The following is a 27,651-nucleotide window of genomic DNA, read 5'->3' as shown; positions in this document are numbered from 1 at the left end:
TTGGTTTGGCAGGACAAAGCTTTCTAAAGCATGTTTCTGAGTCGCAATTATTCTTCCAGACGAATTTGCTTTAGTATTCTAGAGTAAATGTGTTTTCATTAAAACCAATACCATGCAAAAATTCACTAAATCCTTCCGAAGTAACTGGCATTATCAGAACAAATTTAGGAAAATATCCAAAATTTCAACATCTTTGATTTTGATTTGCTTTATTTTTACTTCTCTTTTTATGCTACTTTTGGCTAATTTGCGATGATGGAGATGAGTGATGATATGATGAAATTGATGAATGGACACTCACAAACATCCATGCCCAGGCCAGGATTCGAACCCGGTACTCCTTGCGTCGTAGCGCGATGTGCTAACCACTCCGCCACGGGGCCGGCAACAACCACATCTTTGAAAATACTGGATCATTATTCCTTATTAAATTTGACGTAATGCTTGATACCTAACGTATCTTCTTCCATTATCAACTATGTAATATTAATACATACTTGTGTCCATTAGAATTTGGCAACGATCCCAATATACCACAACTCACCCTTTGCAATGGGTGCCTCATTATTGCAGATGAAAAGACATCCATTCCATGTTAGCTTTATTTTGTTAACTGGCATAAATTACAACTTGCCACCTTTTCTTTTACATCGCTTAAATATTTAAAATTTTGTTCAGAGTTTTGGAACAATTTGAATATCTACCACATATGACATTTTATGATAATATTGTATCAATTAACTGCTTTTGAACCCACTTTTGCATAGTAGTCCTTTATACCTTGTTATCTGTAAAGAGTATCATCTCTCACAGAATAATTAAGAAGTTGGACATTTAAATCAACAATTGTTCTTCATTATCATTTTCTTGTTCCGACAACAATGAATTTTTCAATGTAGGAAAACCTAATAAGCTTTAAAAAACATCAATTTCAGTCTTGTATGTATCTTCACTTTCATATTATGAAAGATGGGCCTCCCCCGTGACGCAGTGGTAGCGTCGTAGCCTTGTAATCAAGGGGTCCCGGGTTCGATTCCTGGTAGAGGCACAAAGTAGTAAGGATCCCAATTTAAACTGTAGGTCAAGTCCCGATTAGCCTTACTGTTCAAAAAGTGGACTTAAAACACAAAATCAACCAACCAACATTATGAATGATCATACATTCTATTAAGAAAAATCTGCAATTAAATTAACAAGAGATGGATAGAATAGAGTAATGAAACAAAGTCAACCCACCTAACAAACTTACTATGTTTGTTATCTACTATAATAAAAAAAATGGCATTGCAAGAAATACATGAACTTTTCTAATGCTTTAACTAATCTCGTCGGTTCTAGTATATATATATATTGTCCGATTTCGATCAGTTTCCCTCAATATCGTCAAGGAAGAAATCAACTGACTTGTTTACCTACTCCATCTTCTAGCATTAAACAAGCACCATGAGCTTGTAACTGAACTATCAAATTCAAGGACAAAACATTTTGAAAAATTTGGTGAAGCTAAAAATACATGTTCCAAGACTTATACAGTGAAAGGCACTTTAATGAAAATCCGCCCAACAAAATTTATTTTTCCGGTTCCTCAATTCATTCAACGGCCCCGGCCTTGTTATGCGTTCATTCTCTAGCAGTGGCGGCTGCGGCGTATTCGCACACTCGCTCGTGCACACCCAAATAACTGTGTAATGCAATACATTTTCTTCAGTGTTTCTATCGAATGAGGTTCGATTGAGCAACCTTTCAAAGTGAACCACTTCGTGGCGCTGTTTTCAGCGGCGAATAGAGAAAGCAGAAATGCTCTTACGGCTTGTATTAGTGGGCTTTCGGACTCGCTTCGCACAAAGAATTGAGATATAGTACCTACAGGCATGAGCTGACTTTCTTCTTCGTCATGTAGTATTGCAATTCCTTTCCATTCCTTGTCGTGTGACAGAGACGAGGGCAACCTACACATCATTGCAAATGGAGTATTTTATTTTAGAAAGAGAGATTTTTTATAATATCTCTGTCACCTCACGTTGTTCCGAACATAGAAATCCGAAAGCATTTGGAGCCTTGCCTTGAACGAGGAAAGGGCGGAAAAGGAAGGAGAGTTGTAAACTAAATTTTGCAGCGCTGGGCCTTTGCTTAGTATAAAGAAAGAAAGCATTTATTTGACGACAAGCTTCGGGTGGATCTGCGAGGGAGGAAGAATGATGTAAAAAAAGAACAAATAAATTCTGCTCAAGAAACAGAAGTTGGATGTTTCTCAGTCAACGGTGAAGAAAGAGCAGAAAAATATTATTGTTTCAGTCTGTTTCTTGAGAGTGGGATCGACAGGTTGCAAATGTAATAGAGCTTTGACGCATGCTTATCCGCAGCATGCAATGACGAGCGTATTCAAGGATGCAAGGCCAGATGCGATATGTGGAATACATTCATACAGGTTCTGGAAAAATACGTACATGTAAGAGTTTGTGCTTTAAAAATGTCAGCGGTTTGAATTAAACCTATTCATAATGTCGTAGGAATTCTTATCATTTAGACGCTCTCTCTTATATTTGGAAGATCAACGAAATTTTTTAGATAATCAGAGGTTAGTCTTGTATTTTTGTCATAGAACAGACAATCCAATTCGTTATGCAGTGCATATGAGAATCTTTAATTTATACTGTATGTCAGAGTAAAGATGCTGGCAAGAACAAGTTGCATTTGATTAGGGTTTTAAGGATCCTCATGTGACTAAATTGAAAAAGTACATTAAAAATAACTTAAGTTTACGTTGAATTGTTTATGTAATGTTAAACTTGGGTTTCTGATGGAACGTATTTATATTGAAGAAAGATAATATACGTTATTAACACACTGTTAATTACTCAAAATACTGGAAATACATTATCCCTTACAAACCATAGCAGTTTATCAGTATAGCGCTGTGAGTGATTTTGTCAGATCGTCGAATGTTGATTTTCTACAGGTCACGAAAAAGATCATACAAAACATCTGGGGTATTTCGAATTTCTGCTATCGTCTCATTATAAGTGAAAGATGTGTCATAACTTGGATTGCCAATACAATTAACAGAAACGGATGGGAATAATTGGGTGGGGGCTGACAACACTTTTGGACGCGAGGCTGAGGTGCACACCCATAGACCCAGACTGCCAGCCGCCACTGTAACTCTGATGTAAAGGAATGATAATAATTAAGTATTTCAATAATTTGATCGGTTTTTAGGGCAAGGAAAATATTGAATTGCTATAATTCGTAGTAGATCAATGTGTATTTCCCTGTCCTCTTCCTTGTTAAAAATAAATAAATTAATGCATATGTGCTTGATCGCGATTTTCAAGTGCAAAATAGTCAAAAATGCGTAGCTTTCCTATAGACAGAATTGCCAATGGTTTTAGAAAGGTTCTGCACTGCCTATATTATGTTTTGATGGGGCCAGTAAGTAGGCAAGAGAGTAGGCGGAAATATTTTCTCAGGGGAAGCGGAGGGCAGTCACGATTAATATACTCCTAAATAAGAATCAAAAAATTGCTGTCGGACTAACTAGTCATACTATACTCTGTCCTAGAAATCGTTGGAGCAAGTAAACGAAAGCAAGTGTCTGCGCAACTAGTGACTTGAGAGTGCTCCGACCATGAACGCGTGTTATGGAACGGGATTGTTTGGAGGGGGAAAGGGGACTGTAGTTCCCAGCCTTTGGCGCAGAGTATACAGTTTTGCTCCGCCCACTCGCTTCTCAGGCATGGTCACAAGAATACAAAACCAACTGTTTAAGAATTGAGGGGTCTCTCTAATTTAGTATCTTCCCCGCACCACTTGGTTGCGTGGGCCTTAAACCGCCGCTGGGTCTCGCTTCAAGTTCAAACAACTTGTAACAATCTGACTTTTAAACTAATAAATTGACTCTCTTTGTTGTAATCTGTGGAACAGGATATGGTTGTCCACGTCTAGTGAATAGCGATAATCCTATTGATTTCAGATTTATGGAGGTCATCATGTTCCAAGATGTTTGTGTGGTAGCTCATGGACAGGAATATATCTTCGAAGGTTAATTTGTTCCACTCGATTCCTCAAATGACTGCAGGCACACCTTGAATATTCCACGACGGAGAAAGACGTTGTAATTATATCAGGTAATAACAATTAAAAAATAATTCGTTTTCGTCAAATGATAACGACTACAAAAGATAAGATTATCACCTAAATAATTACTAAACTCAAAGTTTATGCTATACACCACCCTCTTCAAGAATGTAAAGTTAAATTTTACAGTATATATTTACAAATTGGGATTAGTATGTAAAAATCAAGCCAATTTATAAGCCTCACACGTATGTACTTTCTTCCCAACTTCTTTTTTACTTACTTATTTCTATATTTTCATCTCCCTCTTTACCTTTCTACTGTCTCTTTTTTTCTTGTTTCCACTTTCTGTCAATTGTCTCTCCTCTCCTCTCCCTCAATCCCTCCTCAGGTGTTCGAAGTGCAAATTCCTAGTTGTGGATGCTTGATTGAGTTTGGGTATAAATAGGGGGTGTTCGTATGGTTCAATGTCATGACTATGGAGACGGTGGAGGGATCCTTACAGAAATCATTTGATGCTTTATGCAAATTCTCTTATCTGGGGAGATGTCATATCCGTGTTCCTCCTCCATCTTCTTGAGTGTTCTGAACTTCTCTGTTCATTTTTCTGTCTTGCTTGCTTTGTCTCCATCTCTCTCTCTTGTTCTCCTAGTTCTTTCAACCATCGTCGAAATTGTCTCTCTCTTTTGTACCCTCGCCATCCACCTATTTCTCCCTTCGTTTCCCTTCAACTTGTTTTCGCTTCCATGTTTGTAATCATTTTCTGTACCTCTGCCTTCCACCCCCCCCCCCCTTCCCCACGCAGCTTACTCTTTCCCTTGCTCTCCCCAACATGAGAAAATTAAATTTTGCTGCAGTCTTCCAAAGTTGTTCTGTAAACTGAAATAACGTCGATTGTAATGATATTTTGTGAAAATTTCAAGTACTGACCCTATTTAGAGGAAAATAAGTTTGGAAATCCAAACAACATAGGCTATCTATTTTTGGAAACAAGTCTATGAAAAGAGGTAAATTTGTATTTCTGCTATAAGTCTTTTCTACTCTTAAGGCGGCCTCCTCGTGCTGGCAAGGGAAGTGGGGGAGCGGGGATTACGGCGCAGAACAACCAGACAAGAGCGGAGGCGCCGAGAGTTACGACGCGGCGGTAGGAAGTACTACGACGTAAACCTGGTACAACAGGCTGCTCCGTTTCTTATCGCACTGAATTGGTCACTTCTCCTTTCCCCACTTCCCTTGCCAGCATTAAGACCGGCCGCCGTAAGAGCAGAAAAGACCTATGGCCATACTTGCAACCGTCTCTAGATGATCCACACACTAGACAGAATATTCCTGAAAAAAGAAGGAAATCATTTATCCTTGCCAGGGATGAGTTTACTCTACCCTTCGCATCAGCGATGTTTCTTGGATTATAATTTTAGATCGACCTGTGTTGTTTACAAATAATCCACGAGTATTTACGTTAGTGTATAGATTGCTAATTCAACGCAGACAAATAAAAGTACAGAAAAGTCGCGAAAGCAGTTTCGAAGGGGAGCTTCTTCACGATTTCTGAGACTGAATACATTTGAAACAGCAAGAGTAATTGCCTGAAAAGGCATTGTGCAACGTTCAATTTGAAGTGTAATGGAAATATTCTTTCCCTTTATTGCCCGACCCTGTGGGCGAGTCACAGTTCCGCGGAAGTGCCCGCGAGAACAACATCGCCGTGTCTCTGCTCGTGAACCGGTGAGTCATCGGGACTCTGGCGTGCTAGACTACGCGAAACGCGTAAATTTTCAAGTTACGTAAAGTTGTTAAATTGAAGGAAAATGGAAATCCGTCGTGTAAATACGCTAAAGTTATGGTTTTCAAGTGTGAAGAAGTGCCCATCATCGCTGATGCTTCATCGTTGGATACGGGATACTCTTGCCTTGACTGAAGACCAGGTATTAAGTATTGAACTGGACCAATGCCGTAAGTGCGTATATATTAAGCTAGTGACGCGTCTATTAGGCGAACAGTTAATGAATAAATTTGAAGGGAAGTTAGTGTATTGTGATGAGGATGATGAACATGAAATTAGATTAGATTGGGCTGATAGGACAACTACACTAGTGAGACTACATGTTATACCAATGGAAATAACCGATAGCCATATCCGTACAGTGCTTGAGCAGTATGGTGAAATTAAGACCCCTCCGGTGGACGAGCGATATTCGGATGAGCATATTTATAAAACTCGTACAGGCATTAAGTTGGTGAGAATGGTTCTGAATAAGCCAATCCCGTCCTATGTATCAATACAGGGCATGCAATATTGGGTAACATATTATGGACAGAAACCTACCTGTAAAATATGTGAAGACACTCAACACACAGCACGGTTTTGTCCACAACGACGTGGTGCTATGGGTGAGCGAGTGATGCAAGATAATACTGGAGCATGTGCTACTCCTGTAGAAATCCAGCCTAAGCAGTCATATGCAGCAAGGGTACATGGACCACCTAGCCAACGTTCAGCGCACGAGACGGATATAAAGGCTGACACACAATTTACAGTGTTGCCAATTCCAATGCAGTTGCAAGAAAAAGCTGTGAACAATGAACGCGATAAAAATCTGCAAATAGAGCCGAAAAATGCTGATGTTTTAGAACACAAAATGGACCCTACGAAGGAAACACCTCTACCTGCGTCTATCCACAGCACATCGTGGGCGGAAGATGTGGCATCTTTAGACAACCTCCACAGTGACGTACGGGATAACGTGTTGGTGACTGACAGTCTGGAAACAACTGATCAAGCGATGCACGAGTCTGACACTACGAGTAATCCTCAAATGGAGACTGACATGTACGAAGCAGGAGGATCCCATACACTGGACGATCAACAAAACAAGGTTCAGCTTGGTGAAACCACAACAGGAACTAAGGACAATGCCAAAAGAAAATCAAATTTGAAGAGACTCCAGGAACAGAAGCAGTTGAAGAAGAAAAAAGTGCAACAAAATGTGGCACCTAACCCCCACCACAAGAAGAACGTGAAGCAGCAGGCAATAGCCCCCTCCCCAGTGCGTATAACCAGATCCCAAAGCGTGACAAATTTGGCCCCGAGTGTTGATTTTCAACCTGTGATCGGATCCAAATTCAGTGTTTCCCCTAGTGTGTCTAGTGAATGTGTGGGTGCAAGTAAAAATGAAAGTCAGAAATAGCATGTGTAAAATGAGTAAAGGTATATGATGCTTGGTCACGTGTTTGCACGAGGTACCGTGCACATATGCAAGGTTTACGTTTCGTGTGCATGGAAGTGAGTGGAAAAACAAGTGTACGAATATTAGTGTCCTCTGGGCAAAATGTATAATTCAAAGTGTTGGGTAACCCTAGTTCTTAAATTTCTGTTAATTGTATATATGATGAGTACTCTCCGTTTAGCTACGATCAACATTAACAAAATGCGATCTTTTACTAAACAGGAGGCGCTAGGAGATTTTTTCCTACAATCATCGTTAGATATAGCACTTCTTCAAGAATGTGGAATAACAGCATTTAACCTTCCCCCAAACATATTAGTCTATAATAATGCGACCTTTCAAGCGACAGGAACAGCCCTGTTAGTACGTAACACCGTACCGATTACAAATGTGATGTGCCATCCCAATGGTAGAATTATCTCAGCAAAAATAGCTAATGTGTGGGTATATAATTTATATGCACCTTCAGGGACACAATTTAGGAAACAGAGGGATGCGTTTTTTGCGACGGATGTCGCTACTGAAATGCAGGGTACAAGAGAACATATAATTTGCGCGGGCGATTTCAATTGTGTCCTGCATCCACAGGACCAAAGACCTGGCTTTAATACCTCCAATTCTTTGCAAAAATTAGTAAATGGGTTTAATTTTACAGATGTATGGAATGACAAATATTTTGGACAGAAAGGGTACACGTACATTCGTAATAATTGTGCTTCCCGTTTAGATCGATTTTATGTAACACCACATTTACGCCAACAAATCAAGTCACTTAGTATAACACCCACCTGTTTTTCAGACCATAGTGCCGTAATCATGGCGATAAATGTGGATATACCAATAGTACCTAGAGGGTATGGCTACTGGAAATTAAATGCTTCTATCCTTACAGATGCAAATTTCCAACGAGCCTTTCAGGACCAATGGAATATATGGGAAGCACACCGTACCAGACAAAGTGATATAATTCGCTGGTGGGACGAAATTCTTAAACCAGGCATCAAACGGTTTTGTCTTAGGTATTGTAAGGAACGTTCTAGTGACTGGAATAATAAATATAATTTCTATTACCGTGTGTTGCGTGAACTTATTCATGAAGCCACTGAAGGGAAACAAGTGCAAACAGAGGTAAAACGTGTACAAGCTGTACTGCTGAGGATGACAGCTGAAAGACGACAAGGTGTAAAAATTCGCAGCAGACTCCTCCACTTTGATAAAGAAGAGGTTGCATCTATAAGCCATGTGCTGCAAGAAAGACACAATGCGAAAAGACAATTTATTAGCGAAATAAACGATAATTCTGAAATTAAAATAAAAACAGCCCCGGAAATACGTAACAGATTTTACAACTATTTTGAGAAGCAATTTTCCCAACCAATAACACATAATGTAGATTTGACGTATAACTTGGAATCCTTGTCCGAGGTCCTTGACGATGAGGAACGTGAGCAATTAAATAACGACTACACAAGCGAAGAAGTATTCCGTGCGGTTAAGTCGGGGAAGCCGTTTTCTGCACCTGGTCTGGATGGGATACCAAACAAACTCTACCAAACATTTTGGACGTTGATGGGGAAAACACTAACTGAATGGATAAATGCAGTGTTCCGAAGGTATAAAATGGGAAAATCCTCAAATACTGGGATTATAGTTTTAATACCAAAATGTGTGAAACCCACTGAAGTTGGTCAATATAGACCCATTACTCTCTTATGTACTGATTATAAAATATTCTCTCGCTGTATGCTAGGCAGACTTATGCCCTATGTAGAAAAACTAGTTGGAGATACACAATATGTTTTTGGTATGAACAAGAAAATTACAAATGTCTTACAAACGCTTCGTGAAGTGCTTACCTGTTATAGAGTCAATAGCAATAACCATGATAATGCTATATTAGCAATAGATTTTGAACGAGCATTTGACTCGGTACACCATGATTACATATTTAATGTGCTTCAAAAGTACGGTATACGTGGACATTTTTGTCAGCTTTTAAAAGCCTTTATAGTAACGCAACATCCAAAATACAAATAAATGGATTTATGACAAGAGAAGTTCCTATTCAGAAGGGAGTAAGACAAGGTGACCCATTATCGATGATAGCTTTCTGTATCTCATTGAGACCCCTCCTTTCTGCATTAGAAAAGCAAGTACAAGGCATCACCATACATTCTATAAACACAAACGTGTTGGCCTATGCTGATGATGTCAATGTATTAATAAATACGCAGTCTGATGTTGCTGCAACGTCTAAAGTATTACAGGAATTTGGTCCCCTTTCAGGGCTCACAGTAAATCAGAAAAAATCAAATCTTATGCATTTAAACCCGGATATAACTTACCCTCAGAGCGGAGAATTTCATGTTGTTCCATCGATAAAAATACTTGGAATAATTTTCGCGCGCTGCCTTCAACGAATGATCCAGTTAAACTATGACAGAGTGATAGAGTAAGGTGGGGTAAGACTGCGCGGCGGGTAAGACTGCGCACCGGTTTTTCGAGGTGAAAATCACACACAGTTGGCACCACTGCGCCACCGTTACTTCGTCCAAGATGGTAGCTAGCTGTGGACAGTGGTGAAGATACGTTTGAAATTCGTTGTGCTGAGAGAGGTAAGTGAAAAGATTTTGAGGGTGTTTGCTATTTATTTTGGTACTTCGTGTTTTGAGTACTACGTCACTGTGAATGTATACAATATTACGATTTTCATGGATAGAAGAAGCTGTGTTAATGCCGAACCCACCTGTGTATTAGTTTCCATTGCTTTGTGCAATGGCTGGGCAGCATCACGTGATTTGTTCAGGAAAGCAGCACGGGGCAAGACTGCGCACGTGCACAATTTTACCCCACAAGTGTGTGGCTTGCAAGGCCCAGCCATTAGATCATTTTTTGGTCCACTGAAGTCGTTTCATTCATCTGAGTGTGATAAGTGGATGAGTAACCATCCGGGTCGCCCAATCACAGTTTTCCAAGTGGCATCCATTTTTACGAAGGAATATGGGAAGGCAGCTACAGTTGGGAATGCCATGAAGGGCTTTGAAGTGACTGGATTATGCCCATTCAATCAAGACATCTTCACTGAGGACGAGTTTCTTCCCTCTACTGTGACAAATGTATCAGCTCCAACTCCATTTGAGCAGCCTTCAACAAGTGGGGTTAACAATACTGGATCATACGGGCATATTTCCGTTAACCAGATATCACCACTTCCACGTGCAGAGCATATTCAGCACCGCCGACGAAAGGGAAGGCGGTCTCAGGTGTTAACTGGATCTCCATTCAAAGTCAACTTGGAAGCCTCCTTGGCTGAGAAGAGTAAGAAGAAAGTTCAGGGGAAACAGAAACGGAACATCATTGTTGAAGCAATGTAGCAAGCAGAAAACGCCAGAAGAAAGAGTACAATTGCCCAGGTTGTAATGAGAAGTACAGCGATCCTGCAGTAGAGGATTGGATCCAGTGTTCCACATGTGACGAGTAGTGGCATGAAAATTGCACCTCGTATGAAACAGGAACCTTTATTTGTGATTTGTGTTAGCGATTCCTAACCCAAGTGAAGGACGGAATTCACTGTGCCTACTGTGAGAATGCCACGAGAAATGTATTCCATATGATAGAAGAACTTTTTTAGGTGATTTGTGTTTCTTTTTATACAAATGTGACTCTGTGTAGAAAGTGCGCATTCTTACCCCAACTTGATCGCAGTCTAACCCTGCGGTGCGGGTAAGACTGCGCATTTGCATGGTCACGGTTTTGTAATTGTTTCATGCAGAAATATTGTTCATTCAGCTTTCGGAAATTTACTGTGAGTCAGCAAAGGATAGTGCAATGTGTATCACTATGTGTCTGTAGTTTCATAGCTTGAATATAAAATTATGAACTCAAACTGCGCAGTCTTGCCCCACCTTACTCTAAATGGTGTTGAAGCAGTTCTACAAATGAATAAATTTCGAATACTTAGTATACAGTCAAGAGTGACGTTTGTACAGGTGTACGCTCTCTCCAAGGTGTGGTATGTAGCAAAAATCCTCCCGTTGCGGCAACTGGATATTTTTAAGCTCAAGAGTGCTGTGAACTGGTTTGTCTGGAACGGTCAAATCTTGCGTGTAAATCACGCAACGCTTTGTTTACCCTATGAAGAAGGGGGAATGAACCTTGTAAACGTGGAATATAAAAGTCAGGCTCTACGTATTCAAGCTGATGTAACGACACTGATTCAACACCCAAACAGCCTCACTAGTAAAGTTCTGAGACACGCCTTGGACAACATTCAATTGGAGGCCCCCATTGATGTTACAAGACTTCCAGACAGAATATGGTATTTTAAGAATACAATAGTTGATATCAGTTACGCTTTAATACAATCTCCTATCCTTCCAACGCAAGAGACGTCAAAAATATATAGAAGAATGTGTTCACTATCACAAAAACAGTGTAAAATTGTAGATCGGAATCCAAGAGTCAATTGGCGGGAAGTATGTAATAATATACAGGCCCGCCACCTTACGTTAAGAGTCAGATCAGCGTGGTATATAATTGTACACCAAATATTCATTACTGGAGTTAAACTTTATGAGATAAAATTAGTAAATACTCCAATATGTGCTACATGTAATGTACAAGATAATTTAGTGCATAAGCTTAGTGAATGTCAAATAATCCAAAAATCATGGTTATATATCAAAAAACTTGTGAGTACAATTTGTCGTACATCAGAACGTAACATTTCAATAGATATTATTTTGTATCCTTCCTTTGCATATTATCCAAGAACAAAACGCCACACAGTGTACAATGGCTCTTAGGCCAATATGCCCTTTTTGTATCCATATATAGGCAACAAGATTTTCACACCCAATTTATCAATCACCTGCACCAGGAATACCAAATGATCCCGCGTTGTAAAAGAGATATGTTATATGCAAATTTCCTAAATGTAATGTTCACTTTAAAATGACCTAAAATGTATAACATGTACAATAATATGTAATAGTTTCGAATAAAAAAAAATAAAAAAAAAGTGGTTAGCACATCGCGCTGCGACGCCAAGGGTCCCAGGTTCGAATCCCGGTCGGGCTTGGTTGTTTGTGAATGTCCATTCATCAATTTCATCATTTCATCACTCATCCCCATCTTCGCAAATTAGCCAAGAGGCACAAAACGCGAAGTAAAATAAACTAAATCAATCAATCAATCTTTCCCTTTATTAATGTGACTTTTAAAACACACTGTATGAGGAGAAGCTAATATCAGGCAGCATTAGCTTTTTTTTCCGGCTAAAGAATTACGTTGTTGCTAAATATATTCTTCTCCAAATATTGCGAGGATTGAAAAATATATGTACTTTTACAATATCATTTATATTATTATTTTGACTTTCTAATTACCCTGTACAAGGGATGCTGACCATGCTGATACAACGAACTGTATGTACTGAATTTTGACATGCGGTTGTTTGTTTAGCACAGCATTTTTTTAAATACTAATGGTCACAATAAATATCGCATGCATGTGTCAAGATTATTTTTGGGACAAAATGTATGACGTGATACACATTTTTGGACTCAGTGGCTTGGAATTGTTTAGGAATACCCATCAGCGTGATTTCTGCCAAAAGTGTGTTGGGTATTGAAATTGTGTCAGTGGTCTACGTAGTTATGTTGCGTGTAACGAAAACAAATAATAACCTGATATAATCAAGAGAATCTCCAATCTATAATTGTAGTACAATCTGTAATTTATGGCAGGATCTGAACCCAGGAACTTATCATCTATAGTAGCACACGCTAGTCTTTAGATCATGGAAGTCTATATACGAATGAACTAAAAGTAACACAAAATGTTCAGGCTTTGAAATAATAAATGCTACTGCAACACAAAATTTTGCAATCTATTCAAACACAATATAACAGATCACGCTGTATAGAATTGCTTGTCATTTTTGTTAAAAGTTCACGTATTAAATATATTATTTTGTTGAATGCTATTTTTTTGTTTTCAGGTTATTTAAGTTTTTTTGTGAAATGAATATCAATTGTAGCGATGAAGATGAAAGCCCAATGGAAAAATTAGATTACAAACAGAAACCGTGAAATTCCCATGTCTTGTATAGAATTAGAATCTAGGGTATTTGGCTTCCATTTGCATTTCGCTCAACAGTCCACCTTAGAAAGTGCCTGATAGTCACTGTTAATTAACGCATTGAATACCAATGCTTCCTGAATACTTTCTCATATTATTATTATTATTATTTTAGGTCAAAGAGGAGAAGAAACAAGATATATAATCTAAGTTCCTTGAAAAAGAACCTCCTCCAAAATACATCTTTATGCATTTGGATTCCTGAAGATAGATAATAATGCCTGAAAGTATGCATCAAGATCCATCATGGGAGAGAGAGAGAGATGAAGGCTACCCCCAAAAACTTGGAAGTTCAAATTTGAAAAAGGGCCTAGATTATGAACTGAAGATAGCAGCACTGTTTGTGGCCTCAGCTATGAAGAGAGAGAACATTCGTTACCATCTTTCGATGCAAAATGATTCTGTAGGAAAGTTTGATGACGTGGTATTCAAAATATTTGAACATACATCGAGTAGTAGGGAAATACGCTGGTGCCTTCAAGCTAAAGAGAGGAAAGGAGGGAATTTTTCTATCACTTTAGAAAATCTTCTTTCAAATAATCCTCATGAAGACTTCTCCCTGAGTACATATTTCGAGTCGTTCCAAAAATTTACAAAACATCCAGATTTTAGAAGGGCGAAAGTGGAGAGATATATCGTATACACCCCTGCAAAGCTTAGTTTCGACCAAGATCAGCCAGACAATGATGTTAAGAAGATGTCACGTGCTGATGGTTGTCTGATATTCAAAAAGGTAATGGAAGACGATGATCTCCTGGACGCGAGTAAATACTCTTTGTTTGAGTTGCAACCAAACGACTTTATTAGAGGAAGACTGGAGAACTCAACTGAAGTAGATGCCTTTCTGAAGCATTTCAGGTTAGCTGTAGAACAACCAAATGAGAGTCGGATGGACGGGATTTTAGAGGAGAAATTGAATAACGTAAATACGGGAATTCTACCAGCAACGTTGAAGAACAGCCTGCGTACAAGTCTGGATAGATGGTTGAAGGATGGCAATCGGAAAGATACATATTTTACAGAAACCTGTGTTGCTAATGTTATACTGCAAACCCTTTCGGACACTTCCAAGGAAAAACTAATGTTGAATAATGTTACATTCTCAGCGTATGATGATCTTGGTAGACTTTCTAGAGACAGTGAAAGTGTTGTTTACACGGTTCCGTGTTCCCTAAAGCTTTGTTGTACCAAATTCCTTACGTATCCAAATACATACATAGAGTTGTTTATCTTGCAGCTCCAGGATTTGATGAAACTAAAGAATAATGTTGTCCCATTCCTTGCCCTGAATGGACGTAAGGTAATAATTGTTGTAGTGGGAGAAGGAAACAATGGAGCAGAGGAAAAGCAAGCCTTGGAGTCGTTGATAGAAGGAATGAAAACTCAAAGTGATTCGAAGTTAATTCTTGTTCTTAGCGATGAGAGTGTGACAGACATTTTGGAAAAAAACAAAGTACTTCGCTGGGAGGATGGAACTTATTCTGTCACATGCCTCTCTTCTGCAACGCAGCGCTTCTTAATGGAGAAAGGAGTAACATTCCAAGGAAATTCTGTGCCCTTCAAGGAAATCTGCGTAAATATGATTCCACATTTAAGTTCACAACACATCGAGCTATTATTATCAGAGCCAGAAGTAGTTATAGGTAAGCATGTATCTACCACAGAGGCCATTTTGAGTTCCTTTGTTCGAAGGACATTTCATCTTGAATGTTTCATAGGTGAGGAATGTTTAGATAAATTAGCAGACGGTGAGTATGTGCTGCTTACATCTAGGGATGATGATGATCACCAAGGGATATTTCAAAAGTGCATAGGAAGAAATAATATCTCCCTTGTGAGAAGTGAGGAAACTGATAAAATATTTAACGAAAAGCGTGACTCGAATCCAGGGAAAACCATCCATTTGATTGAGGTTTCTTCTCGACAATTGCAATGGGTTAGGTCTCAAGGTTCAATGGTTACGTTAAGAGCATATATACACGAGGGTGAGAAGATGCAAGTTTCTCACTCTAATATTTATCAGAGCCCAATTTCTGTAATAGCAGCTGAGGCTGGAATGGGGAAAACCACTCAGCTGTGTCACATGGCAGAAGAAAAGAAGAAGCAGAGAGACTGCTGGATTGTTAAGGTATCCCTCAGAGAAATTGCTGGGAAATTTCTAAACATTAACCCAAACGTAGCCACTAAACAATTCTCTAAGTACTTGAGCGATATTTTCTTTGAAGGAGAAACAACTCTCTCCAAGGTACTGTTTCAACACAGCTTCGAAGAAACAGGGAAGTTTATCCTCCTCTTGGACGGATACGACGAGATTACATCAAGAGAAGAAAGAGAGAAAGTGCTTCTAGTTCTTCGGAAGTTGAAGGAACACTCACGTGGACAGGTGGTAATAACCACGAGACTCCATTTCAAGGAGGAGTTGGAGGAGGCGACTTCAACGTTTGCTTATCGCTTGGAGCCATTGAACGAAACAGATCAGAAGAAGCTGCTGGCAGGGATTTGGATTAAGAATTTTGAGAATTTGGGTGTTTCTTCCAAGAAGGTCCATAAGTTCGCACGAGCGGTTGTTAATGATTTCACTGGGAAAGTAGACAGTAAAATGAAGAGCTTCATTGGGATTCCACAACTAGTAAATCTTCTTGCGGAGGTCTGTAGCGAAAGTTGTAAATCATTTTGCGACAAGCAAGGAAATACAAACACTCCTATTAAATTTCCTCCCACTAACCTACCTTTACTTTACACACAATTTGAAGAAACAATGTACGAGAAATTCCTGAGTAGTGAAGTAAATCCCAAGGCACTGATGTTGAATAACCTGAGAACCATGGTTCAGGAGGACCATAGAATGGCGTGCGCAGGCAAAGCCCTTCCCATCGTCTTCCCAGACTACCCATTCCCTTCTGACTTCCTCATGGGAAAAGTAGAAACCAAATCTCGCTTGCTGAATGAGGAAATCAATCATAGTATTGGGATTCTGAAAAAGTCCGAAGGAGTAAACATTCCATTCGATCACGGGACTTTTGCGTGTTATTTCGTCGCATTACACATTGCACAGCTCATAACAAACGGGGAAAATAGCGAGACATTAAATCAACTGTTGTCTCTTAGTATGTACAATTTTTATCCCAAATATGCAGTCATTGGACTCTTTATAGACAATGCTTTAGCTAAGAGCAGAATTCACATCGCTGCTCTCACAAATGACGTCGAATCTCTTGGAAAGGAATTAGAAGAAAACGGAGCAGATGTCAACCAAAGGGATGCACTTGGAAGAACTCCTTGTCACTTGGCAGCAGCCTATGGGCATAAGGAAGCTTTTGAGCTTCTTCAGGAGAAAGGATGCGATCCAGAGGTTGAGGAATTTCTTTTAAACTTTACACCATCACAACTACGTGATCATCTGAAAGATGCAGAGTATCATTTCTATATTAGAGGTTCTTAATCTAACAACAGTGGAAGAACGGCTTGTTGACGCCAAGAGATTATGAAGTGCAACATATTACATTTAGTTTTATTGCTACCTTCTTTCTTCTTTGTTGGAAGAGCTGTATATAGTGGTCCTTTTGAAATCGTCAGATATGTTTTCTAAATTAAGCTGAACATATTTTTTTTCATTTTTTTCTTTTTCTTATCTTGCTGGGCCATCGAGTAGGAATCAGAAATAGTGTTACTGTATACCATCTGTTCCGGGTGGTCACAAAGTGGGCGTACCCCCCCTTTATATTCGATACTACGATGGTAATAGTTGGATTACTTGATATGAACACATACCTGTGTCATTGATTAACCACCTCTGGGATTTCTTGGAGGCCCTTTAGAACGTCACCGCCCTGAAAAAGGTTTTATTCACACTTGCATCGCGAAGTGTGCCAAATATGGCGCAGAGTTCAGCCGTGCTACGGAAGAGACGGTCTCCATACCACTGTTCCAGACACTTAAACCATTAGGTAAGTGTTCATAATTCAACCATAACCATCGTAGTGTCGAAAATATAGGGAGAGTACGCCCACTTTGTGATCTCCCTGTACAAAGCGGCGAGATTTCTTTTGGAGTGACCGAAAGAAGAGCATGCGAATATTTTACTACATCTCTTCTCTGATGAGTATTCACCTAGGAAATGAGAACTGAACAAACACACGGTGGCTCACGTAATAGAATTCCATTAATATCAGGAAAATGATACAGAATTGTTACAGAATTAATCACCGTATCCTTGAGAATTGATGCAGCGGATAAAAAATTGAACATGATTCTACTTATTGATCTGTAAACACTTCGAATAACTCACTTGCATGTCTTCAGTGTTTACAGGTAAGCAAACGTGCGGTCTCACCGATCGTGCATTGGTAACGCTGTCATCGAGAGCTTCGTATTCGTTCCAAAGTAGGCACATTGTACAGCAAATGGGATCCCACTTTAAACTCTCTGCTCGATTCCGATTAGCTTGCCTGAGCAGGACTTAATGAAGTTTGACTTTTGCCTACGAATATAACCGCTGTCTTGATTCAAATCACCAAAGAACATATTATCCCAAGGATCAATTTTACAGGCTATGGTGATTACGTATATACCTCCCTGATAGCAAAGTGATGCTGGGATCAATAGTTATATTCCAGGTATAAGTTCATAGTGGCTGTGCTTCTACTTTAGACGGTTAGTCTCTTCTTGATTGGTCTATCGGTGCACAAAATATTCGGCCTTGTTTTTAAAACCAATACATCTTCCAGTACGTTACTGGATAGGCAAACTATTTCTCATTTTTCATCGTCACGATTGACATAGAACTATTATCAGTTTGGAACGATATTATTGCCTTACTTAAGAGCCTTAAATATCTAGAGTTGTCACTCGGTACTGCCTGGCAGTTTCGACGAGCGGCTAGGGACAGCATTAGCACCTTGGGAAATACATGCTAACAGCACCAAACCTGGCCTGTCTAACATATCCGTAGGCATATAATAGCATAAAATTGCATGTAAATAAGTTTGGAAACTTTTATTTTGTTTATTGAAGCTATTATATGCATACGTGGATAGGTTAGGCAAGTCAAGTTTGGTACTGTTAGCATGTATTTTCCAAGGTGCTAATGCTATCCCTAGCCGCTCGTGCAGTTTGTTTCCTGATGTTCAACTTCGCCATTAAACCCGCTGTGGCGCTGGTGTCGGCAACGAGGTAAAGAATCGGTCTGCTTGTAATGGTATCAAATTTAGACTGTTCGGGGAAAAGCACTTAAGTCACAAACTGTGATTTTCTGTTGCCTTTATGTAAGACACACTGAATGAATTAAACAAACTGGACATGTGTAAAGATTGTAAACAGTGATGTTCCAACAAGGATGTCTTTAATGTTTGGTAAGAATAAGCATAAATAACTGTCTGCTCTAAAGTGGCATTCTTTGACTTAAGTGAATTTCCCGAAGAGCCTCGATATTACGTCACCAAAGGGCCTTAAATACCTAGAGTGGCACTCGCTATAGACAGCTGCGTTTTCTGTTGGTTAACTTTGCCACGAAACCCGCTGTGGCGCTGGTGTCGGCTAAGAGCTAAATATTGCATTTGCTTTGCAATAGTATTAAGTAGAAGTTTGTGTAACTTTGATTGTTTTCCTTGTATTATTTCTATGGATGTGTAAGTTAAATGTATTTGGGATAATTGTCACCAAGATAGTAAAGAATTAAACTATTGGACACTTAATATTATTGTATTTTGTTGTTATAATTCATAAGAGAATGTTTGTAAGGAATATTACATTATACTAATTGTCTCCATTCACAAGAAAATTGCAGCAAGAATAAAAATTGTGTATACATTTCGTTCAAAGGCTCATTATTATTTTTGTAAGCATTACATTTTTTAATAAAAATATCACACTGACAAGCCTTAATATTTTTCCTTGGACTTGACTAATTGATTGATTTGGTTTCATTTACTTCGCTTTTATGTCACTTTTTGGCTAAGTGATGATATTATGAAAATTGAATAATTGAATATTGAGTAAGAACACCCATGCCCAGGCATTTTCTTTTCGTCTGTGAATATGTTGCCTATCTTATCGTATGCCAACTTGCAGGCGTCAATACGAGATTTTCATTTCCTGTTTCACAGAAAACGTAAACAAATACTCTTCCTCCTCGTGATTAGCCAAAAGTGACAAAAATGCGACGTAATATTAAAAAAATACAAATTCACAAACCACGTCAAACATCTAGGAAAGATGCAGAAATACGGAGCACTCGCACGGAAACAGTGGACGAAGTTCCAGCGAATGACAACAGATGTCACCACTTGAACTACTCCCAGCCTGCTTGTTCTCATGACGGCTTGGAACGTTCCTGTGGAGTTGTTTCTTTGGAGATAGGTAGGTAGGAAAGGGGAATTTTCTCAAATGTTGGCAAAATTGTAGTAAGCCTTCTGTGAAACCAAACAAGCATTTAAGCGCACAGGAAATTTCTTGATTTGTTTTACTTTACTTCGGTTTTTCTGCCACTTTTTGCTAATCGTGAAGATGAGATTGTGTGGTGATGACATGAAATGGATGAAGAGACAATCACAAAGATGTCAGAGCCTTGTTAGCCTGCAAAAAGCAGCAAATGTCATGAAAAGTGTTGATTCGATCCGCCGACACCCCCTCTCCCTGGAAATTGGCATTGTTTATTTCAAGTTACAAAAAAAAGCTGAAGTAATATTTATTGTTGTGTGTTACTTAGTATTCCAACAGTATAACCTAAGTAAAAACTTATTGTCAAAAAATTTAGCCCCCTCATTCCCCCATCGGAGGAAAATGGCTAGATTATTACTATTTTCTAGTGCATGTTATTAAGCTATCAAATTTGTAAAACTATCAATTTTTTTGGATTTGACTGCAAATTAATTGAATTGTTTCTTTAAGTCCATTTTATGCACAGAAAGGGTAATCGGGACTAGGCCTACAGTTGAAAGTAGGATGCAAACCATTGTGCTATGTGCCTCCACCGGGTATCGAACCCTTGACTACAAATGAGATTTAACTGTATTTATAACGTGCTGTTACAACCAATGTTTTTCTTAACACTGTAATATTTTTGTTATATTATGTGTAACATAATTAAGTCTTCGGTCTTCAGATGAACAAATAAATAAAATGAAATTAAAATCAGTACGTGGAACATGCACCTTGACGTTACATGTCTACGTTGTGTGAGGCAGAGGGGCTGGGGATGGGGAAGAAATACTTTACGAGGGGAGAAGGGGCCCCTTCTCCCAGGGGAGCATCTGCGCCATGCAGTCTGGCGAGTCCTTTCCACAGGAAATGGTCATGATCATTTATAGCGTCGCTGTCAAGTGAGAGAGCCCGCCTCATTCATCACCCGCCACACCTTTGGCCTCTGCACCTTCTCGCTGGCCTTAAACACGTCAACCCAGCCACCCAGTTGGATACTGACAGTGGTGCCAACTACAGAGCTTGGAAATAATTTGCAGGCCTCCCCTCCCAAAAAAAACTCTTTGAAAACGGGCACAAACCTTTAAGAATTGTGTATTTGCAATGCGGTGAAGAAGCATTAGAAATGAGATGAGGTAGCCTAGCTAACAATTGCACACGCGCCTTTATTTCTTGTCGCTTTCCAATTATATTACTTACCTAATGGAAATTGGTAGGGATGGAAAAAAGTATATTGATCTTGCTCAGGATAGATACAGTTGGAAGGCCTGTGTTGCTGCAGCCATGAACCTTCGGGTTCAAGAAGGCTAGAGAGTTAGTTAGTTAGTTCCAATTATTTATTCCATTTCATTTTCATTTATTTTTAATATTTACAATGGCGGAGTGGTTAGCATAGCGCCCAGGGGTTCTTGATTCGAATTCCGGGCTGAGCATGGGTGTTCTTTGTGACTGTCCCTTCATCATTCATCATTTCATCACTCACTCTCATAGTCTTCATTAGCCTCTGCCACGGAGGCCGATTGATTAAATTGTGATTTAAACGTAATTGAATCAGTGATTTATCATTAAAATTTTAACAAGTGGACAATTTATAGCCATTTTGGTTCTAAATTTTTCATGCCACCACCAAAACACAAACTTTCACTCCTCCCTCCACCCTCCCCGAGATTCTAGTTCCGAGTTTATGTTTTAAGTTCACTTTATGAACAGATAGGCTAATTGGGACCGCACCTACAATTTAAAGTGGGATCCGAACCACTGTTCAATTTGTATCCACCGTGTACCAAACCCAGGACCCCTTGATTACAAGGCAACGACGTTGCCACTACGCCATCGTGGAGCCTCTCCGCAACCCCCCCACCCCCCCGCCGATTGAGAAGTCTGTAGTAACCCCTGCAATATATAATTACAAATTTATTATATCTTGTGCACATAATGTCACATTACTAAGTCAGGTGACTGCATTGGTGAGTTTAATAGAATTAATTCATTAGGTTATTTTACGTCGCATTCCTGCCACTTTTGATTAATCGCTACGATGAGTATGAGTGATGATATGATGAAGTTGATGAAGGTACACACTCACAGAGAGAACAGCAATGCCCAATCCAGGATTCGAACCCGGGACTTACGGCGTTTTAGCACCCTATGCTAACCACTCCGCCATGGAGGTCGGCTGGTGGAATTATAGGAGAGGAATAGACTGCACTTTGAGCAAATATGCTAGGTATTGAAATAATGTGTCATATTACTAAGTGTGGTTAATGGCTTGCTGTGGCTGAGCCAAGAGGCTTCTCATTGGATGACTCTCCTGTGACGGCTGGTGAGCGCGTCGACTCTCATTGTACGTAGTATTCTTTTTCTTGCTTTCAAGACTAAGCTATAGAAGTCCCGTCTAGTTCGCTGCACTTGTTGACACTAGGTGTATTGCAGGGGCATCCCCGTGTCAGGCTGGTGCAAGGAAATGACGTTCAACCAAGCAGACGAAAAGCGGTGTTCAAGTTCAGAAGATTCAACTAATGCCTGCCTGCTGTTTCAAACGTTAATTTCATTAGTTAGCACGCACCCAGTGACCCTACACCCCTCCAGAACGTATACCCTGTCCCAGCTATCTCTGGAGCAGACGAACGAAGAGTGTCTGCGCAAGCAGTGACGCGATACGCCTCCACCAATGAGCACGTGAGAGGGAACAGGAATGCGTAGAGGGGGAGGGTCGACTGTAGCAGCATGTACTGCTTTGCTCCGCCCACTCGATTTTCACCTCTTCTCTGACGCTATGAGTGGTCTTGATCCAGAGACAGATATTACAGGGTATGGTGCAAACGGTGCAGACACCAAACTCACTACTTGACACCAAATCAACAACGTACACGAGTCGGTGTTGCACCGTGTAACCAACTGGACGCGTGACTGCAGAGAGAGTCACAAAGTACAGCGAAATAGACGGGGCTAATATATATTCAGTGGCGTCAACTTATATGGGCCTGTGGGGCTCAATCTCACCCAATAATTGGCCTGTCTATATCTGCAATATCTTTTCAGTGTTCTGTGTTAAGGCTTACTTACATTATCCGTGGTGACATCGTTATTAGCAAAGTAAGGGCGAAAAAGGGCTTATAACGAAGATGGGGCCCGATAGCCACTAAAAACTCAAAACAGGCAGGCAAGAAGCACCGAAAATACAATATAGGCACTAAGAGTGATGTACATAGTCACATTTGTCATTATTTTCCAGAATAATGCAGTTACCTTGGAAATGGTCACTTATAACTAAAACAGGCTAGAAGAGCCAATACAAAATCAATGTATTCTTCTCGGAAATGGACTGAAACAGGTTTTAAATGTAAAAGCAGGGCAATTCCACGGAAATGTCAACCGCCAGACCAAAAACTCAAAAGCTTTTTACTAGAGTACTGCATTGGACCACTTTCGCTCGAAAATACTCCATCCAATCTCCCACGCTCGAATATATAGAATATCAAATATTATTTCAATGGGACAATAATCGTACAAATTTTTTACATTTTAACATGGAGATGATGACTATGTTCACTTCAGTTTCAATTTCACTGCGACTTTCACTTCACGATCCATATTTGAGGTCCCAATACTACAGAAAGATTACGGTTACACGTGAACTACTGGGCTTCGAGCGTATACGAATCGATTGCCTATTCGAGCGTTAATCGCTCGATCGAAGAAACAGTCGATTCATTAAAGCCATCTAGCGTCATCAGTGCGAACTATTAGAAGATCGATGCAGCACTCTACTATTTACATAAAATGAAGATGATATCATACGAGAGTTATACTTGTAGTTAATGGAACAAGATGGCCGCAAGGTACATGGCATGGTATGTTGATTGTGCATCTTTACGGTACATGAACTCGTTGTATGTGGCAAGGAAGAACTAATATTGTAGTATGGTAAGATTAACATACCCTAGAAGAACTAATTGCTATATTTCACTATGATATTCTATGTATATACGGGTCTTTTAATATCTACGGCAAAATGGTAATTTCCTCACAATTCTTCACTTTTTCTGGCATAAAAAAGTATTGGGCGCTGCAATTCGACCGCACTTCAAGACTATTCTTGGAGAATGCTCCCTTCAAGTATGGTCTTGCACCTTTTGGACACGGCCAAAGCTTCTGTTTGCTGGCATGCAGATCCCATTCTATTCACAATAACATAAAATTGCCCACCCCTTTTGTTTGCAGGTGTCGGTATTTGAACCTCCTCTCCCACTAGACAATAACTTGTCTTCTAATCTGCCATCAGTTGTATCGTGGTGCGTTGAATCCAAACACAACCTTAGTGATGTCTAGGTAACGGATTTCTAGGTTCATACCTAGTTTTTTCTTTTGCTACGACCTTGATCTTTAGAGATCTTTGCGTCTCATGTACAGAGCACCCCACTACTGATATTCTATGGGATCTAAAAGAACTAAATGAACCGTAAATTCCTGTAAATGCCTAAGAGCAATATTTTGACCTGAAATGCGCCTTTGAAACATTGCCCGCAACTTTCAAAATAATATTTATTAAAGAGGAACCTTAATAATCACCGGAAAGGATTGAGACCCTTGAACTTTGAGACCTTGAACGAATCCGAGCGACAAAAGAACCAATGCAACAGCAAGAGGTGTCGCCTCTGTGCAAATTTCCGCCATCTTCCAGCCTGCATTACGAAATTGGAAAAATGTGGAGTGAATTGACTGGGTAAGGCGTTATCCGTTTTTAAACGTGTAATTCCCAGGCAATTAATGAAGGTATAGTGTACCAAACAAAAATGCAGGCTGTTTTGGAACGGAGCAAAATCATTCACTTGTTAAAACAGGGCCGTAGTTATTCCCCACCTCCAACAGTGTAAGAGCGCGGGAAGATTCCAAGAATACATCAGTCTGATTGGATGTATCGAGTGCATGCTGTGACGAGTAGGAAACAAGTGACCAACCACGCTGCCTATTTCACCCATTGACACACCAGTCTATGTGAATGGGAGCTTTTGCCCGGAAATTACAACTGCTCTAGTACAGAGGCTGTTCATCAACAAGAGAAGACAACTGCGAACCTGCCTACGGTTTGAGTTTTAAGGATTTTTTACCCTACTTAATGCACAGATAGGCTAAGCGGACCTACAGTAGTATACAGAAGGACGCATGGTGTTCAAGGTCCCAGGTTCGACACCAGGTGGAGGCCCATAGTGGTTCGTATCCCACTTTAAACTGTAGGTCCAGTCCCGATTAGCATTTCTGTGAATAAAGTGGACTTAAAACAGTAAATCAAATCATATAAAAAATCATAGCATGGCATTCAGCATTCTAAAAGTGGTTAGATAGAATGGCGTCTTGCATAGAGTGTAGCGGAGAGTATTTTGAGATAATATATAAGTAAGAATATTTTTATTTTCATTTTGAGGCTACCATTCTCAAACCTCAGTGACTCTACTGCTTTTGTATTGGACAAACTATATCTTCTTTATAATCAATGAATAGAATTCATACCACTGTAAATAGTGCTCTTTTGTATAGAGGAAGGGGGACAAATGTAGACTGAAAATAAAAACCGGGCTAAGTGCCACAACAATCGATTTGCATTTTATTGCTAAAATATGGGCTATGTGCTTATGCCAGTGCGGTAAAAACCAGGCTATGTGATATGCAGTCTGCAAGTAGTTCAAACTTTAGCTACAAGAATGCACCTTGGTCTAAGTGCCACCTGCTGTGTATCAAAATACGGGCTATGTGCCAAGCGTCATGTGACTGGTTTTGTGGTTACTTGGCCGTCTTGGAGGTTATGTGCTGCGTTTTGTATGTTGTCCCAGGCCACTCCTACTTAAGCTGTGACCGCGACTATGGTCTCATTGAAAAAAGAAAAAGAGTTGAGAAATGTGAGGTTCCTTTGGATGTTGTCAGACTTCTCTCTATTGCTTCCACAAAAAATAAAAATTCTAACATTGATGGATGATGACGATTTTTATGACTTCAGCGCAGCAGCTACAAGTTGCCTTAATACGACAACTTTAGGAATTGCTAAGGTTGTTTGGGTCAAAGTCACCAAGGAAAAGCCAGCAACTGTATACACAAAAAAACTTTCAGTGACGTTGAACAGTGGGTGAAAACAAAAGTGTTTAAAAAAGGAGTAACGAATGAAATTATCAAAAACTTTGAACTGCCATGGCTGGGAATGACATCAAGATTGACGCCTGAAAAGAAGGAAGATCTGAAAAAAAATATTCCATACCTAATGGAATAAAACAAACGTTTTTACACTAAACTAACACAGTAGCCATGGTTGCAGAACACTTTTACATATTAACAGTGTCAATATTTTTATATAGCCTACAGAAAAGTACTGTACAATACATTTTCTCACATTAATTATTTCAATAACAAAGTTTTGAAGAAAACACTACTTTTTCCTTAGGGTGTACTATTTCAGACTGAAGTACTTGTTTTTTATGTTTTATGAATAAAATTTATTAAAAAAACTATTTTCTTATCCATAACCTGTTGTTTGCTAACTCTGCACTTGTACATTTTGCCTTTCATTATGTGATACTTTAGGGCACTTAGCCCAGTTTTAATGGCACAGGAGTTGGCACATACCTCATTTCATAAAATGTTCAGAGAAAAGAGGTAATTACAGGAATAATATTCCATAGTTAACATTAAGCTTTCATGAGCGTTTCTATGTAAGTGCTTCTGTCTTTTTTAGCCTTTTTTTGGAAGCAAAAATCACAAAATGTGATACAGACAATGTTTTTCTGTTTTTCTCGGAACTTAGATTTTGGCACTTAGCTCGGTTTTTGTTTTCAGTCTACAAATATGGAATACCATTTTGTTTTTGACCATTCAATGGCACATTTTTTGAAGAATGCATGTTAGAAACTACCCTCTTCTTCCTTAATTAGTTCTCTAATAGAATATAAGGTTTAGACTACGTAACATTATAGTAAGTATTTGCAAATAACATTTTCCTAAAAGTTGACATGATTGCTCCAAAAGAAAATGGGGTACAAATATGGAATACTGGCAACATTGTGCAGAAAATGAACATATAAACACAATAAACACAATTGTAGTGAATAATAATTTATTGTGACACTGTAAAGTCACAAATATGAGAAAGTTTCTGAACTGTACGTGTCTGTATTACTATGATTATGAGGGCACTATTTACCTACTTACAAAAATTGCAAATGTAAAGTCCATTATCATATCCTGCACATTCAGTATGAGCACACATTTCGCACTTAACCCATTCTTCTCCACGCTTATCATCAGAAAATTGTCCAGAACAGAAGAGACATTCAGCATCATCACTACTTGGTGTTCTGGCATCTGACATACTGAGATCAGAAGAGTCATCTCGCACGCATAATATGCCGTCGCTGTCCGAGTCTGATGATTCGCAGTCTTTTGGTAATGGAGATTTTCCTTCTTTCCAATTGTTTTTAACAGGCTGTTTCTTAATAGCAGTGGATATTTCAATGGAAGTCTTTTATGGTGATGAAGTCAGGATATGAGAGGTCCCTGCTTTCCTCCCCCTACTCCCTTGCCTCTTCTTAATTGCAGGAACAGGTGAGGTGGCCACTTCACTTCTAGCAGAAGGTCCTGCTCCATCTTTGGGTTTGGATCCAGATGCAAGTTCAAGTTAATAATTTTTGTACATAAATGGGGTATAAATATGAAATACTACTATTCCATATTTGAGCCACTGTTACCTTCGAGTATCGAGGGCCAAAAGTATATTCAAACTCACCTCAACAATATACGCAAA

General features: G+C 39.4%; 1 protein-coding gene across 1 annotated transcript in view; it reads left to right on the top strand.

The window, feature by feature from the left end:
• The window catches only part of LOC145999764 (uncharacterized), a 55,120-nt gene extending 41,485 nt beyond the window's left edge, over nucleotides 1-13,635 (top strand). The window contains exons 2-3 of the transcript XR_014443427.1: nucleotides 3,974-4,127; nucleotides 13,561-13,635. The gene's annotated coding sequence lies outside the window, so the exon portion shown is untranslated. The remainder of the gene's footprint in view (nucleotides 1-3,973; nucleotides 4,128-13,560) is intronic.
• The last annotated feature ends 14,016 nt before the right edge of the window (nucleotides 13,636-27,651 follow it).

This window comes from Lepisma saccharinum, chromosome 15 (assembly GCF_977018435.1).
Source record: "Lepisma saccharinum chromosome 15, izLepSacc3.1, whole genome shotgun sequence".
In the NCBI taxonomy this organism is placed as follows: domain Eukaryota; kingdom Metazoa; phylum Arthropoda; class Insecta; order Zygentoma; family Lepismatidae; genus Lepisma; species Lepisma saccharinum.
Note: the sequence above shows the minus strand (reverse complement) of the source record. Positions and strands in the feature narration are given on the sequence as shown.